The 17,215-nt window shown below is 38.6% G+C and overlaps 1 pseudogene; it reads right to left on the reverse strand.

Annotated features, from left to right (window-relative positions):
• Positions 1-12,703: 12,703 nt before the first annotated feature.
• On the reverse strand, positions 12,704-13,671 carry LOC119620271 (T cell receptor alpha variable 30-like; annotated as a pseudogene).
• Between the last annotated feature and the right edge of the window lie 3,544 nt (positions 13,672-17,215).

The raw sequence follows: 17,215 nt of genomic DNA on the forward strand, positions 1-17,215 counted from the left end.
AGGTGCCTGAAGAGTTCTGTGTACAGGAATGAGTCTCCTGGTTGGTTGGCGGTAATATGCAGGGAGACATGTTTAGCAATTTTATTCAACAGTACTGTGAGCCTTCTGTCCTGTTTTCTATCCACATTTGAACAAATCTCCATTAGGAGAGTAGGGCCTTCCCTGTTTTCTTATTGTACCAACAGAAATAATTCAAAGCCCCATCTGTATAGCTGTCATTGACAATGACCATTTCTCTCTCCTAGACATGTAGATTTGAATAACTCTATATCACATCCTTTTCTTGGCCACTCATCACCATTGAAACAAGGACAATGGGTTACTGGGTCATTTTCTGAATGTACATTTTCTTTGTAGAGTATCTGCAGGAAACTTGGGGAGAACTAAAATGACCCTCCCTCCTTCCCCAGACTTGTGATGGACCCCTCCAGAAGCCCTGCACTTACGGTTCAGCTGAATTTGAATAAAGCTCCCAGGGGCTTTTCCATTCTTCTTGCCATTAGAATCATCAATGATCTACACTATCTGGAAAGGAGAACATAGTCTATTCTCAGCGTGTTCTTGCTCTTTCCTAACCTGGCTATAAGCCAATAGGAGACAAGCTATGCTCTGCCCAACAGAGTTGAACATGCCACTTCCCCGCATGTGAAAATGAAGTGCTGCCATCTTGTGTGCAGACCTTTAACTGCCAAGGCAACGTGTACAACGCTCATACGTTCTGTCTTTAGAAGGAGAGCTGGCATGTCTGCCTATCTCTTAGAACATCTTACTTCACAAGTAGGAAATTAGTAGAAAGTCATAAAGTTTATATTTCTGGTGATTAAGTTATGGATCTTGCATTTAAAGTTTCTGTTCTGTGGTAGTTCTCTACAGGGTTTAAGGTAGATATAAGGTAAAAAAAAAAAAAAAAAAAAAAAAAAAAAAAAAAAAAAAAAAAAGCCTGACAGTACAAAGTAAGAACAGAAGACTACTAGACTCAAATGAAAACACAGAGAATGTTATCCATTGATGCCTTCTGCATTTTTTTTTTTTTTAATAAAGAAGCAAGCAGATATTCATGCCATGTAGTAACAGTCTTCTTTGGTGTCCTAGTAAGACGAAGTCTCTGTTCTAAGACAAGCAGTGTTGGAGCTAAGCTTCAGACCCACTGAGAAAGTTCTTGCCATGAACATGTTCTTCTGAGTCTTAAGTTAAAACATACTGAATGGAAAAGTTTGAGTAAATGACTGACAGCACAAATATGAGGGAACCGGTGCTTAAATAATAGCCCCAAATGATGGTCTGTTACCACAAAATGGTCACTCCAGACTCACTCTCAAGAAAGCCTTGGAGAGAAAGACAAATACTTTATTAGGGATGCAAATTTCTATTTTAATGTTTATGTTTAAAGAAGCAACAGTGCAGAGTCTTCAGAGAGACCATTAGAGTTACTCATTTGGATTTTGGAGAGTCTTCCTGGTTCGAGTCTAGACTGACTGAGTCTCTCATTTTATTAGACATTTTGGATTTGGCAGGAAAGATAAACTCATAGTCAAAGAAAATAAATAATGTACAGCCTTTGATTTCATTTTTATCACTGAACTCTAGCAGCTAGGCACCAATCAATGAGACAGAGGCAGATCTCATGGCTTAGGAGAGTTTGGCTATGTTAGCCAGCCTTGGATTATTCTGTTTCTGGTCAACCTTGTCTTACAGATGGTGCTTTTTTTTTTTTTTTTTTTTTTTTTTTTGAGTTTTGCTCTGTTGCTCAGAGTGGATGGAGTGAAGCAGCATGATCTCAGCCTCCACCTCCCGGGTTCAAGCGAGTCTCCTGCCTCAGCCTGCCGAGTAGCTGGGATTACAGGCATGTACCACCACACCTGGCTAATTTTTGTATTTTCTTTTTAGTAGAGACAGGGTTTCGCCATATTGGCCAGGCTGGTTTTGAACTCCTGACCTCAAGTGATCCACCCACTTCAGCCTCCTAAAAGGCTGTGATTACAGGTGTGAGCCACCACGCCCAGCCCAGGTGGTGTTCCTAAGAAACATTATAAAGATTGTTTCTTCTGGCTGGGCGCAGTGGCTCACGCCTGTAATCCCAACACATTGTGAGGCTAAGGTGGGCAGATCACAAGATCAGGAGTTCGAGATCAGCCTAGTCAACATAGTGAAACTCCATCTCTGCTAAAAAAAATACAAAAAATAAGCCAGGCATGGTGGTGGGCTTCTGTAATCGCAGCTACTTGGGAGGCTGAGGCAGGAGACTCACTTGAACCTGGGAGGTGGAGGTTGCAGTGAGCCGAGATTGTGCCATTGTACTCCAGTCCGGGCAATACTGTGGGACTGTATAAAAAAAATAAATAAATAAAATTGTTGCTTCTTTGTTCTACCATTAGTTGCAAATCTTCTTTCGGAAATTTAGGACTGCCTGTGTTGAATTTTCTATTTTAGGCTCTCAATAAGTTTAACTGGATGAAAAGGAAATGAGAATGGAGTAGAAGGGCTGAAGTAGTCTCATATATTCAAAATGCTTAAATAAAAGAAGCGCAAAAGCAGGCACACAATGAAGTTCAATTGGAAGGCTTCCCTCTGTTGAGTAATTGGATGAATTGGCATGCAGATTTAATATTAGAGTTCCTCATCCAGTTCCTTGATATTATCAATAGGTATACTTAAAAAACATTGGGGCATAATTGATGGCTATTGGAAAGAAAAAGTAGAGCATCTTAGGATGTAAATTAGGTAAATTTGTGCAGAATTGACCAAGTATCTAGTAACACCAGGAACACTTGACTCGGAAAGGCTTTGGAAAAATTATTATTTCATGAAGTATTTAGAGCAGTGTGCCTAGTTTTGTCCCAAAGAGATTTTAATAACTACTTTGTGAAGTAGGGGTGCTATTTATTTTTTATTTTTTTGAGACTGAGTCTCACTCTGTCACCCAGACTGGAGTGCCGTGGCGTCATCTCGGCTCACTGCAACCTCCGCCTCTCAGGCTAAAGTAGAAGTACTATTTAAAACAGGTTTCATCCACATTGAGGAATTATCTGCTAACTGGCGGAAAGATCCCATTGATACCTGACATATGTGCAAGACATTTAAAAAGACTTTAATCTGAGCTTTATTATCCTGTAGAAAGGATTGATGTCCATAGTCCTGAAGTACCATGGAGCTGTTATACCAAATGTCATCAGTTTAAGACCCAATAAGGAGGGAAAAAATTGGGAGACAAGGAAATCTATCACATCACAATTATGTGCCTGACTTTTTCCCAAAGAGATTTTTAGTAACTAGTTGCTGAAGTAGAAGTACTATTTAAAACAGGTTTCATCCACATTGGGGAATTATCTGCCTGCTGGCAGAAAGATTCCATTGATATCTAATATATGTGCAAGACATTAAAAGGGACTTTAATCTGAGCTTCCATTCAAAAGAATGGAATACAACCTTACATGTTTTATTTTTGTACCAAATATACACTGGACTCTGTTGGAAGAGTACAGAGATCGTTTTTACTGACAGTTTCAATATGTGTTCTGAACAGTATAAATTTAAAAGGTATCCTGATACAGCAAGGTTTCAATGGATAGACCAATAGAATCCATCACACATCACAATTTTTGTTTCTTTGTCTCTCATTTTTTTTCAATCTTTATTGGTTCTTAAGCTCATGATATTTGGTATACTGGCTCCATTGTACTTCAGGACATAGCACTCCATTCTATAGCATAATAAAGCTCAGATCAAAGTCCCTTTTTAATGTCTTGCACATATATCAGATATCAATGAGATCTTTGTTTGCTTTAACTATTAACAACTTTGCAAGGCAGGGTGAGCTCTGCTGCCATGAAAAAAAGTAGAGGATAAGTGAAAATTGTCAGTGCTTCAATTTCAGTTTGTTTTCTCTGTATCAGTAAAGCTACAACCAGGACTTGTGTATGTTGTACATGAAAACATACAACTTAGTACTTAAAAAGCTAATTTCCCTTTGATAGTCCAATCATTGTAGTCTACCTGAGGAATGAATGGTTTTTTTCATTAGTAAAACATATTCACACCTACTTCTTGTGAAATCATAACACCAGCATTGTTATGGCAAAAATATTTGCGTCTTCTTTCTTGGCTTGTGTTTTCCAATATAAAGAGTCCCAGATTAACGTCAGTGTCTCTGCCTGAACCATTTCCTGGCTAGAATCAAGCCCATGCATCTCCCTCTAATCGCCAAATTTCTCCTCTAATGTCAAAGAATGAGGATGTTCATGCCTTCACAATCAGATGGCTATAAATCATACTTTTGAGGAAATCGATTCCTGAGATGCCTGAAATTTATTATTGAAATCAACCAGTTTTAAGTGTTAATGAGTTTCAGGGATTTTAGCAGCATATTCTTTGTCATATCCTTTCCAATATACTTTGATAGTGTAAGAGCTCACCTATATCAATATGCCGAATACTAAAGCAGATGTCTCATTTAAACTACTCTTATTCAACATATCGGAAGACAGTGTAAATATAAAGCTGTCCCCCAAAGAACTGTACGCCATTTCCCAAGATGGCCTCATTTCGTTTATTTTCCAAGTTAGGCATCTGGATATTTTTCCTGCCAGAGTGCAGTGGTCTTCCATGATTGAAAAGCCTAAGCAGATGCAGGAAGTTTGGGGTGTCTAGATTTCAGCAATGTATGTTGCAAGTGAAACATGTGATGCACTCGAGTCCCAGTCCAGAGTCTCTTGGAGTCTGTGCAATAATATTTACTTTTTTCCCTGTTATAAAGTCAATGTTGTAGTGCAGCAATGAAAGGATATGATGTTTTTCAAGATCTGTTATTAGTGGCTTATTAGTGCCTACCACATGCCAACCACTGTGCTTTTAATTTTATATTAATTCTTTCATTTAATCCTCAAAGACTAGAAGAAGTTAAAGAACACAAAGAGGCAGCATATGAACCTAGATAGATCTGATAAACAAATCAAAGTTTGATTATATTATCCTGCTAATGTATCAGAACCTACAACAAATCTTAGATAAACAAAAGACTAATAAGAAATGTCCCTTTTTATCAGCTTCCTCATAATTATACCTAGTGAATGAAAGTATATGAATGAACATCTTTTAAGGTAAGACTCCACAGAGATAAAGAATTGAGAGAAAATAATATAATGCAAGTCACAATGGTGGTTCACTCAGCCTAATATGGCTCTGATAGTGGTATCCAGCCATGTTGTCTCCAGGAATAGAAAGTAGGAAGTAGAAGTATCTGAAAATAGAAGGTCTGGAATACTATCCTTAAATATAAAAGTTTTCCCAAAACGATCTTACTGCTTTGTGAGCCACTTAAAATCTGGCTTCTTGAATTACTATTGATTTATGAATCTCTATTTTTTAGAGTACTCTACCTCAACTTTTAGCTGTCCCTGAATTCCTGCAGCACAAAGAGGATCTCTCTTTCTGTTCCTCACCCCTCACTCTTCTAGCAATAGATTGCCGTTGCTTGTTATTTAGTAGAGTCACTGTGTGACTCACTAGACTCAATGTGTGGGTAGGTGGACTTCTCTATTGCCTTGGTCCAGCTTCAATCTTAGACTGGCCCCATGTGCTTGGATCTTGGATTTAGGGTTTTCTCAGCATTCATACCTTTCCTCCCTGTGGCAGCCAAACACTGCCGTGTTTCTCTGTGGGTGTTGTGTGAGAGAATTTTCTGCTTCTTTCTTACAGGTATCAAAATTAGAATGGTATTGTTACAGGGTCTTCAGCTCAGAATGGTTTCCTGTCTCTTACCCAAAGGTAGAAGTTGTTTTTTTTTCCTTGACTCTTTTCTTTGCTGTTGTGGATCTTAACCTGTGCTCTGGGGGATGACAGAATGTGCTGTCAGCTTTTTAGCCCCATCCCCAACAGCTTAAAGCTTTTCCTCCTGCAAGAGACTGATTTAAGCAAGAATCCTGGGATTTGTGCTTTCCTGCAGTGGCTGCCGATCATGTCTCGTAAGCCTACACTTTTGCTGGGGCTCTCTCTGTGTCCCACCCTGCCCCTAATTACTTCTTCCAACATCTGTGAAATGGCCCTACCAGTGAATGTAAACTCCTTCTGTGTCTGCAGCTCCCAGCAGTTCTATATTCTGATGATAGCTCTCACTCAATCTTTTACCCAGTTTCTTTTTCTTGCTTGTATGGCAGACAACATTTCTTTTTCTATGGTCTGCTGAAGTTGTGCCAGTCCATAAGCTGTCTGTCTCCCCTTGAAGGAGCCTTTTCCTCATTGGAGTCCAGCCTACTTGTTTGCCCTGTAATCTCAGGTCTCTGATGGGTTAAAGCGAAGTTATAATTTTTCTATTTATCCAGCTTTATTGAGGTAGAAGCAACACTCTTTTCCAGCAGGAATGTGAACTCTGGCAATCTTCCATTGCATCTAAAATTGAAATGTTGGTATCAGAAACGCAAGACCTTTGTCAGTATTCTCTCTGAACCATAAGAAGCATTGCAAATCATAATATCATTGTAAATCACAGATCGTAATTGAAATGCCTCCTTCCTATTCAGTCTGAGAAGGAGGGCATTGTTGTCCCTTCTGCTGTACTGTTTTCCCTCCCATTTTCTTTTAAAAGAAGAGTAAGGTCTTTTCTTAAAAAATGTTGAGATAATTTTATATTTAATTGTTAAAAGTCTCATAGAGACTAGAGTCTTTATTGGGCCTATGTTGATGGAAGAATTGGCAAGTGCCTGAGTTATTGATTCTGTGGCTTCAGTTAAGTTGTGAGTCATGGTAGTAAATTTGGACTCAATAAGGAGAAATCCCAAGGAAGGGAGCAAGGCTGAGGAATCATATAATTACAATTTACTTTGGTTCGGATGGGTTTCCTCTGAGCTCTTAATAGATTTTGAAGATGAGTTTATGGATATTATGAATATCTACAGAGTAGTCTCCACATTTTTATCTACCTTGGTTTTAATAAAAACATATGGGGAGAAACATTTTGTAATCCGTCCAAGAGAACTTGGATGTTTCTCTTGAAACAATTAGAAGCAACTGAAGAGCTTTGCGTAGGATATATTTTCTTTTCCTGAATGAACAAGTGATTGACTGAACCAATAAGAATAAGAATCCAAGTATGGCAATCTTATTTTGAATTCAGATCGATAAAATGTTAGAGGAGGAATGTCCAGTTTGCTCGGAAATAGGTAACAATCAAGAAAAAGCAGATACTTTGTGTATTCCTGTTTTGGTTCTGGCGAGTTGTCAAAACCTTAGCTGAGAGCACAGAATTAAGAGAAGAGGAAGGTTAAGGCTTAGGCACTGTGTCAGGTCTGCAGCCACATGTGATAGGGTTCACTTAGCATCCTTAACAGAGGATTCACAGGAGGGATTTTTAGGAAAATCTGTAGGGAAGAAAAATGACTCATCAGAGTCAGAAGACTAGTCTTATGTGCTCGACCAAAACAATTGGGTTTGGGGACTGAATAAAGAAATATGGGAGCCGGGCGCGGTGGCTCACGCCTGTAATCCCAGCACTTTGGGAGGCCGAGGCGGGCGGATCACAAGGTCAGGAGATCGAGACCATGGTGAAACCCCGTCTCTACTAAAAATAGAAAAAAATTAGCCGGGCGCAGTGGCGGGCGCCTGTAGTCCCAGCTACTCGGGAGGCTGAGGCAGGAGAATGGCGTGAACCCGGGAGGCGGAGCTTGCAGTGAGCCGAGATCGCGCCACTGCACTCCAGCCTGGGCGACAGAGCGAGACTCCATCTCAAAAAAAAAAAAAAAAAAAAAAAAAAAAGAAATATGGGATTTAGAAGCTACAGTCTCATTTCTGGAGTTTCCACGAATTAGGTGGCTACAAGTTTAACTACAGATCCTAACATCTGTAGCAGTGTCTCCCCCACATACCTCCTTTCTCTGTTGTAGGCATGTGACTGTAGGGAAGACCCAACTAGCAGACCCAGCTGCAAGGCACATGAGAATAAAAAATCACGATAAGCCAAGCTGGAGCTGGCAAGGATTAGAATGAAGTTTAGCCAAGGAGATAGAAAAATGCATCTGATCCAGAATAGGCTGCTGTTCTACATAGTCCAAAGTACTCCAGTCTATAGTCTCACCAAGATTGCATCTCTCTGGCCAGTCTTTAAGGATCCTGCCATAAAAATCTTTATTTTGTATGCATGTTTTTTTTCCTAGTGTCTTCCATACTGTTCTCCTCAAGAGACTTAGTTGAGCAGATATAAAGTCCTGTACAATCAATTATAGCTTTAAAATTCCATGTTTCACATGTTGCTTTTTTAAATGGCATACTCCATGGGAAGAAATAGAGACGTGATGTTATCCGAGCAGTATGGCCTTTACATGTGGTCCTGTATGGTTTCTAAGGCAGTTGTGAGGGTGTGCTTCCTGGAATGAACTAAATGACTTCCTTTCTAGGTCTTATCTTATGCACCCTAACCACCAGCTGCTAACAAATGCCTGGGTTAGGTTTGTGAGTTTTTCCTGAGAATGTGGGAATAGGCAATTGTCTCAGGTTGAGTTCTCACCTTTTTGTAAGGCTCTTCTAACATTTTCTTCACAGTGGGTTCTAAAACTATTCAGCTTTCATATCATTGTCACAGCCAGAAGACTCTGCAACATATTTCTGTTGTCTCAGACGATGATATGAAAAGCTGAATAGTTTTAGTTGCTTTCTGGAAGCTCACTGAATATTGATCCTGTGTTGCATTGGTTATTGCATCTGTTTGCTGATAAATGAGGAAAATAATCTTCCCATTGGCATCTTCTGGTAAATTTCATGATTATGAAATTTATTATTGATCTTTCCCACTTCCTTAGCTTTACGTTTCTTGTCTTTTTTCATCTTTTGAGGGTACATGAGGCTTTGGGGCTTTTGTATGTGTAGCAGGACAAGCCGCAGACAAAATCCCTCAGACACTGGGTTAAAGAAGGAAGGACTTTATTCAGCTGGGAGCTTCGGTAAGACTCAACAACCGAGCTCCCCGAGTGAGCAATTCCTCTCCCTTTTAAGGGCTCACAACTCTAAGGGAGTCTGTGTGAGAAGGTTGTGATCGATTGAGCAAGCAGGGGGTACGTGACTGGGGGCTGCATGCACCAGTAATTAGAATGAAACAGAACAGGACAGGGATTTCACAGTGCTTTTGTATACAATGTCTGTAATCTGTAGATAACATAACCGATTAAGTCAGGGGTTGATCTTTAACTACCAGGCCCAGGGTGTGGCACCGGGCTGTCTGCTTGTGAATTTCATTTCTGCCTTTTAGTTTTTACTTCTTCTTTCTTTGGAGGCAGAAATTGGGCATAAGACAATATGAGGGGTGGTCTCCTCCCTTAGTGTGTAGATGGTCAACTGAGAAGGTAAGACTCTAAACACATGGCCTGACAGAAATATGGCTTATACCCCATTTATTGGTAATGAAACTTTCCTTCGCTGAGCCATCTTTGGGGTGATTCTTGATCTTGTTAAAATATACTTGCCAACTCTTTGGAGACAGCTTGTGTACCCATGGTTATGTAATAACCTTGGTTGAGGCACTTGGGGGGATATCTTTTGGTAAAGAAGTTCAAAAGTCAGAAATATCAACTGTTTGTCTCAGCTAAAATCTGATACTAAGAGATTTGAAAGGATTTCTTTAAAGGTTTGTATAGTTAAAAGTTGACTTAATTAAAACTGATATTTAGGCTCTGTATGTATTTACTTACTGATCTAAGGCCTCTGTTCTTTCTCTCTCAAAATTTCTCAGGCAGCTGAATTTCTTCTTAAAGCCCTGCTAGTCGTGTGCACTCCCTCTGTCTCTCTGTTTCCATTGCCACCCTTCCTCTTGCCACCCTCAGTGCCACATAAGAAGACAAAAACAAACAAACAAATAAAATAAGCAACTCTAACAGCCTGGGATTCCTTAAGAAAAAACAGAAAAGGTGCCACAGACGCATTTATGGGAGAAACTGCTATTTTTTTTCCTCAGGGAATTCCAAGAGTTGAAAATGGATAGGATCCTCTCAGATCTAAAACTCTGCTTTCCTTTGCATTGCACTACCAGAAATTTTTGCTTCTGGAGTTACTCGAAATTTCTTTTTATTGTGAAAAACTTGCCTTTGGTGTGTATAATGGCTCAGGAATGGGCTGATCACAGAGGGGGCTGATTGGCAGTGGGTTGCCCACCAGCCTCAGGCGGAATGTATTTGCAGCGAAATGCACAGTGAAAACATGGCATGTCCTAATCCCCACGGTGTTTACCTCTTTTGGGCGATCCAAGATTTAATGTGAGTTATGCTTTGAATTCAATGGTCCAGATAGAAAAAAGAGACTCAATTAAAAACACCTATCTAAATGAAATTGGTCACCTTATAAAAGTCTATGATAAATTTATATAATTTTGTGTTATCTTGGCATCCATGTTTTCAATCTTCCTCTAACACAACCAACTTTAAAAAGCTTAAATTCCCTGTCTCTCTCTATATTTCGAGATGCAAATCCTCTATCTCATTTCACCGGAGAGTTATCACTTTAGAAATGCAAATTTAGGGTTGCCTAGCTAACAGTTGCCTAGAGCAATAAAATAGGTAATTGGAATAGTGAATAAAAACAACTATTTAAAACTGGTAAATAAATCGTATAGTTCTATAAGATCTGCTTCTGTCTGTCTGTGTGTCTATATATTTATATGCATTATGTGTATGTGATGTTTCACTACCAAAATGTGTGAAAGAGCTCTAATTAATTGGCTTACAGAAAAAGTAAGCACTTAAATATTTTATGAGAAAAATAGAAACCTTAACCTAAACACCTTCAAGTTCATGTGACTTTAGTAATCTTTAACACATAAAGACAATTTTAAAAGTATTGGTGAAATAAAATAGAAACCTCTTCAGAATTTAGACATTTTGTCTGAGTCCATAGGACTATTGTTCAGATATTATCTCTGCTAGATGTTTTAAGATCATAAAATGTGTTTTTATGACAATTTTTGACACTTAACTTGTCTATAAACTATGTTTTTGGATTTGGGCCTTTAGGATATGGTGAAGCCTAGCTCCAGGGATTGTCCTTTGTCTTGGACTCTGTATCTGGTGCTTAATTAGAGTTACTTACTTCCTCAGTTTTTCACTAAGAGTTACTAAGAAGTAACATTATAATTAATATATGTAATTATACTAGCTATGACGAGGCACGGTGGCTCACACCTGTAATCCCATTACTTTGGGAAGCTGAGGCAGGTGGATCACCTGAGGTCAGGAGTTCAAGACCAGCCTCCCCAACATGGCAAAACTCCATCTCTACTAAAAATACAAAAAATTAACCAGGTGTGGTGGTGTGTGCCTGTAATCCCAGTTGCTTAGGAGGCTCAGGCAGGAGAATTGCTTGAACCAAGGAGGCGGAGGTTGCAGTGAGCTGAGATTGCGTCACTGGACTCCAGTCTGGGTGACAAGAGCAAAACTCCGCCTCAAAATCAAAACAAGACAAAACAAAACCAAACAACAACAACAACAAACTACTAGCTATAAGAGAAACCATTCTATAGGCAAAGTGTATAAAGTTGTTGTGTTTTTGATAAAAAACTTCTAAGAAGGCATGGGAATCTGGCTTCTGTTAAAGAGAAAGTAATTATTTCCCAGCATGGAGATCTTTTTAAATTAATTTTTTAAATTAAGGTTTTAAAAATTAATTTAAAAATTTTTTGATTAAAAACACGATGGATAAAACTAAATGAATGTAGAAAGTTGAAAAATTAAATTCTTGTTCTAGGGTAGACTGATAGGACAAGACTAAAGATTTAAGCAAGCCATAGAGTGTTTGTGGAAGACTCATCTTGTGGAAGGAATTCTGTGTGTGATTATTTCGTTTGTTTTTTCTTTCTTTTTCTTTTTCTTTTTTTTTCAGACAGGGTCTCACTCTGTCACCCAGGCTGGAGTGCAGTGGTGTGATCTTGGCTCACTGCAACCTCCACCTCCCAGGTTCAAGTGATTCTCATGCCTCAATCTCTCAAGTAGCTGGAATTACAGGTGTGTGTCACCATGCCTGGCTAATTTTTGTATTTTTAGTAGAGTTAGGGTTTTGCCATGTTGGTCAAGCTGGTCTTGAACTCCTGGCCTCAAGTGATCCACCCGCCTCAGCCTTCCAAAGTGCTGGGATTATAGGCATGAGCCACCACACCTGGCCATTCTCAATTCTTATCAATATATGAATCAATCAAAACTTGTTGAGTGTTTCCTACATGAAGTGTTGTGCTGGGTTGATGTAAGGGAACAATTGAGGAAGGATCTTGACCTTTGGGCAAACTGGTAAGATAACTCAAGGTTCCTTGGGTAAAACTGGAAATCAATCAGAATAAAGCACAATGAGAAGAGAAGGCAAGGCCAATATGAAATTGAAGTACTTCTAAATGCCATTTCCCCAAAACAGATATTTAAAACCTTGGAAAAAATACTGCTAGTGGCCTTTCTAGATAAATAACAAGATTAACAATCTAAATACTTACCATGTACAATCCTCATGTCCAAGAAGGAACCAGACAATTTTTTTTTTTTTTTTTTTTTTTTTTTGCTGTCTTTCTATTGACAAGCTGTGGGTACCTAGGAGAAGAAAGAGAGGTTACTTTTCACTTTCAGATAGGAATGCAGAGATCCAAAAGGAGTTTATATGTGTAGCTTCAGTCAAATAGTAATTCACTCTGGTTTTTGAAACTGAAATCTATGTAATTTTCTCTGAATCTAAGTTATCTGTCATATAATTACCAAGCAATTAAATAATTATCAAGAAAACAATGCCAAATTAGATATGATCTCAAGGCCATTACTTGCTTTTTGTGTTATATATTGAAGCAACTGAATTTCCTTTAGGTTTCTCTTTTAGCACGGATGAGCCTTCTGGTAAGTTCCCCATACTCCTGTGGTGAGCGTCTGTGCTAGGTGAGCACCTGTGGCTCAGCTTTAGGTTAGAGTACAGGTCTTGGAGGCCTGGGTATTACTGTGTCTCTGCGCCACAGAAATAGGTTCCGGAGTAACTGAGCTGGGAAGCCATAAGGTACAGGGAGCTTTGCTGCTTTTTTTCATTAAATGTAGCGACTATTTTGTCATGACTCTTCTGTTCTCCACCTTTCAGTAATATCATCAGGAAGACGGGCGCTTCACCATGCTCCTGCCTGTACCAGTGTACAGAATATAAAGCCTTTGAGGAATTGCAGTTGATGATAGCATCTTCCCCTTCTTGGAGGATCACGGCTTGAGGACTCTGCACTGGTTGTTGGCTTCTCACCCCTGATCAGAAAGACAATCGAATGAGACGCTCAGTCTCATGAAGGGAAGGGTGATTTTCTTCCTTCCTTCCTTATTTAAAACATTAAGCATCACCACATAATTACAGTCCATTTTCCTTGCTTCTTAGGTCTGGTTCTTAAAAGGGCCCTTCCCAAGACAGAAAGCTAATTGTCATGAAGATGGTGTCATATCACAACCTCTCCCAGACTGAATCATGTACTCACAGGTCAACTGGCACAACAAGATGCTTCAAAGCACTTTCAGGAGAGTCTCCATCCTCGGCCTGCCAGAATGTCCAGTCAGCTTCTGAATGGGCTTCCTTAGTAGGAGTTGCTTTGAACTCAGAATAAGGTCTGTTGTAATTGTTTCCAGGATATTGTAACTTTGGGGGCAACCAATCAGAGACACATCACAACAGTTTAACTGCACAGAGCTAAATGCATCTGTCTAGGATACTTTTTAAACAGCTTTCCCCTGTGGCCAGACTGAGGAATGTTGATTAAACTGTGGATTTTGGCTTTTCTTGAGTAAGTTTTCATCTAGGATAGGCTTTTTTTCTGGCTATAAGAAGGGCCTATCCATATACTGTTTTACAGAAAGAATTACTTCAGAATTAAGAGAAAAAGGAAGTATCAAGGGAAAATTTATTGTATATATATTTTTTACTTTACATATATATTTTATATACATACCCTCACATGGATATAATATATAAGTATGTGAACTCAGAGTAATCGTTCAAATGGTGACATTTCATGATACTATTTACTTGTGCAGATTTCTTCGAGTGCTCATCATTGTCTTCAAGATAATGTAATATACGAACATCTCATAATGGCTTTTCGTTATTTTCACAAAGTGGTTTCTGCTTATTGCTTTAGTTTTATATTTACCGATATACATTGTGAGTTGTATGCTCTGGCCATTCTGAATTAGTTTAATGTCATTCTCTTAAACTAAATATTGACTTCATGTCTTTGTACATTCTATTTATCTTTTCCTATGATACCCTTTCTCTGACTCCATTTTTGGCTAACTGTTTTACAAATCTTAACTGAGATACTACCTCCCATAGGTGGTTTTCCCTTACATTCAAGTTTCCAAGTTAAATGCCACTGTTAGATGGTCATATTCTATGCTTCTCCTATGATAGCTTTTATTATATGATATTGTAATATACTCTGTAATATTACATGTTCTCTGAAGGCAGAAACAATGCCTTATTCTTCTCATTTGCATCTATTGTTTTCGAGTCTAAGACACATATTAGGTATCAAATGAATAACCTTATTAAGTAAAATCTCAAGTAAATAGAAAACACATTTGGTAACCCCACAAATATTATGGTTACTCATTTATAAAACTGAGAATTAAGGTACAACTACTTTGCAGTGGTAGTTTGAACATTTTATGACATATATGATTTTAATTATAGCGTCATTCTGGCTTTTAGTCCTCAGGCTCATTATGTTCTGTGTCGCCTTGTGCATGCTGTTTCTATCTTCTCTACCTTCTCTGTCTTTAAACTTTGATTGACTCCTACTAACCCTTTAGGTCTCAGCATAGGCAAGACATACTCCAGGCTGCCCCTGACTCAACTCTAAGGCTAAGATGGAGGTGGGACTTTCCATATGCCTTCATACCTCCCTTTGCTTTGCCAAGGTTGGCCTCATTTCACTTTACTCTGTTTGATTAGTTGCCTACATAACTAATTAGACTACACATTTAGCGAAAGAAGATATTATGTATTTTTCCATAGCTCTTTTTTTCCCAGCATGTAACATTTATGCAGAACTCAGCAGGCACCCAGTTAACAATTGCTAATTGAGGAAGATGAATAAAACTTGAGAACAATGTTAGCTGGAAATCATTGTCCTTGCATTACAGATGAAGGTCCTGATATAAAATGTTAAGAAGTTGATTCACTTGCTCTAGAAGATATAACACACTTATGGCTAGAAAAATGCTAGAAAGTAGCTTTTTCCAATGCTGTTTCCCAAATATACTAGATAAGAAAAGAATATAAATAGATAGCTGTAGGAATGAATGAAATGTGGAAGTTGAAGCAGCCTGAAGAGCTTGAACAAAAAGGCAGGGATGACATTGGATGCAGTGTTCCTTTTTCTGGTATGATTCTATGTTGCTTTAGAAGGATAAAAGCAGCATTAATATATTCCCTCCCCATTATGCAAGACGTGAAATGGGGTAAATGTAACAGCAGTTAGAGTGAAAAATGTCCATTGTAACAGAAATTTATAATGGATTTCAATAATTTATAAATCATGTTAAATATATCTGAAAATAAGAAAAACTGATTTATTGTCTTAAGGTATTTGAAATAGTTTTGTTAAGAGCAGGGATATATAGTAACTGGACTGATTATTCACCTGAATTTCCATATTTTTTGAAACTGAAATGAAATGATTCATCATAGCTACATTTCTCTACACCCTGCTAGAAGACAGCAGCAACTGTCATGCGCCTGCGCTTTTGCTGGGATCTGTGGCTACAGCTTTGAATTTGGGAACAGGCTCTGGATGCCTGTGAGCAATGAATATGCACAGCAAACTATCCATTCAGAGTAGCTGAGGCTCTAGAGTGGAAACCCGAGATGTGCATGGAACACCCTAAGTATGAAGAGTGATGTTTGATATTCCTTCCTGCTTTTCATTCTCATCTACATGCATTACGAAAGGGATCTTGGAATTTTTCCTGCCTATACCAATATAAGCCATAAAAAGAACAGAAAAAATACTGCATGTGATATTGGTGCTCCCGGATATGGAGGGATAATAAATCTAATTCACACTGAGTTAGCTTTACATCCATGTTCAGGAATATAGAATTAAATATGAGAGAATTAATCAACCTATAGATTTTACCTCATAGTTAAACCAACCCCATGAGGATCCCTAGATGAACCAAGCTAAGCCAACCTATGCATCACTCCTATTCTGATCAAAAATGTCTTCAGCATTCCTGAAATTACTGTTCCTCAAGTCACTGTTCAGATTAAGCCATAAGTGATGAGATTTACAGAGGCTTCTGCATGCTTCTTGGGAAGCATCCTGAATTTCTGTATCTTCTCATTGTAAAGATCTTCAGCTTCAGAAAATCAGCCAATGAGGAACAAGTTCTAATCATTTACCTACAAATGCAATATACATATAAAACCATAATTTCAGTTTTTAATTTTCTACGAGTGATAATCACACTCTTCTCTAGTTCAATGATGAAGAAATGCATGCTAAGAATTTTAAAAATTAGGCCAGGCGCGGTGGCTCACTCCTATAATCCCAGCACTTTGGGAGGCCGAGGCGGGCGGATCACGAGGTCAGGAGATCAAGACCATCCTGGCTAACACGGTGAAACCACATCTCTACTAAAAATACAAAAATTTAGCTGGCGTGGTGGCGGACGCCTGTAGTCCCAGCTACTCAGGAGGCTGAGGCAGGAGAATGGCGTGAACCTGGGAGGCGGAGCTTGCAGTGAGCTGAGATTGCGCCACTGCACTCCAGTCTTGACGACAGAGTGAAACTCTGTCTAAAAAAAAAAAAAAAAAAAAAAAGAAAGAAAGAAAGAAAGAGAAAGAGAATTTAAAAAATTGCTAGCATTTCAAAAGCATGACTTGTTAATAGCTTCTGTAAGACGGGCCCATACTTGGTGGTTTGGAGCATGAGTGACCATGAACTCTATTTTCTCACAAAGTTAGTGATACTGAGCAAACCCCTGAACTCCCACAGCCTGTTTTCTCTACTACAACATGGATTATTCTAATAGTTGTCTTAAATAATTATTAGGAGAATTAGTTAATGTAATACATACAAAACGGGTGGAATAATAGAAGTTCAACATAATCTAGACATTATTACCATTATACAGCAATGTGCTTTAAGTGATAAAATTCTTTCTCATGGAGCTACAAGTAACAATTCTGATACCACTATACATGTTTAATGGAATTGGACTATGATGTAAATGAATAGTGA

Source organism: Chlorocebus sabaeus, chromosome 29, assembly GCF_047675955.1.
Source record: "Chlorocebus sabaeus isolate Y175 chromosome 29, mChlSab1.0.hap1, whole genome shotgun sequence".
In the NCBI taxonomy this organism is placed as follows: domain Eukaryota; kingdom Metazoa; phylum Chordata; class Mammalia; order Primates; family Cercopithecidae; genus Chlorocebus; species Chlorocebus sabaeus.